Source organism: Alligator sinensis, unplaced genomic scaffold, assembly GCF_000455745.1.
Source record: "Alligator sinensis unplaced genomic scaffold, ASM45574v1 scaffold700_1, whole genome shotgun sequence".
NCBI classification, from domain to species: Eukaryota; Metazoa; Chordata; order Crocodylia; family Alligatoridae; genus Alligator; species Alligator sinensis.
In genome coordinates this window covers 685,072-686,205 of record NW_005842531.1, presented here as the reverse complement: position 1 = coordinate 686,205, position 1,134 = coordinate 685,072, and the positions used below count along the sequence as shown (strand labels likewise).

The following is a 1,134-nucleotide window of genomic DNA, read 5'->3' as shown; positions in this document are numbered from 1 at the left end:
CAGAGGAGGGCCACCCGCTTGGTGAGAGGGCAGCAGGACAGGCCCTATGAGGAGAGACTGAAGGACTTGAACCTGTTCAGCCTCAGCAAGAGGAGGCTGAGGGGGGACCTGGTGGCTGCCTACAAGCTCATCGGGGGGATCAATAGCAAATAGGTAGAGCCCTTTTCTCCCCAGCACCACCTGGGGTGACGAGGAACAATGGTAATAAGCTGATGGAGAATAGATTTAGGTTAGAGATCAGAAGGCAATATTTTACAGTTAGGGTGGCCAAAATCTGGAACCAACTTCCCAGGGAAGTGGTCCTCGCCCCTACCTTGGGCAAATTCAAGAGGAGGTTGGATGATCACCTGTCTGGGGTCTTGTGACCCCAGCATTCATTCCTGCCTGTGGCAGGGGGGGGGGGGCGGGGGTGCGTTTGACGCAGGTCCCTCCTGACCCTAGCTACTATGAATTCTCCACCCCACCCCACCCCCTGGACTGCCCTGCCTGGGGCCACCTGCCAGCCAGGGCTGTTCCGCCCCAGCTTAATGTGCTGCAGTCCTGGGTGTACATGGAAATGCAAATGGGGCACGCAGAAGCAATAAACTCTGGCATGAATTGTACCAGAGTTTATTCACCCATATTGACAGCATGTATACATGCGCTGTGTGAGATTCAGCTCTACTCTGCTTTAGTCTATAAGCTGTCACCTTGCCCTTCCTTCTGCCTAGCATCAAACTAACATGGAAAATTACCTCTCTCCTTGAAACATATTATACTTATTGTAGCATTTGTATGCAGCACCATAACTTTACACATTCTTTAAGACTACGTTGTGGAGAATACAGTTCTCTGCTCTGGTGGATATAATAAATATTACAGGTATGATTTTAAAGAATGTGTAGTTATGGTGTACTCCTGCTCCTATGGATGTCAATGTTCATTTTACTACAGATTTCTGTGGGAACACAGCTCAAAGCTGAACATTTTTTAAAATTCCGCCACTCGTTGCTTGCTACATCATCAAAAATAATGGCCTGTTTCCAAAATGTGTCACTTGGAGTATTCACAGAAGGGGTCAGGTGAAAGTTATTTTAAACAGCTCTGCTAACAGCTGGAAATTCTCAGTTGATGATTGGGAGATGGGGATTCCTG

The 1,134-nt window shown here is 48.1% G+C and overlaps 1 protein-coding gene across 3 annotated transcripts in view; it reads left to right on the top strand.

Annotated features, from left to right (window-relative positions):
- Window positions 1–1,134, top strand: part of TOX (thymocyte selection associated high mobility group box) — a 338,731-nt gene that overhangs the window by 180,431 nt on the left and 157,166 nt on the right. The gene's annotated exons all lie outside the window — the stretch shown is intronic.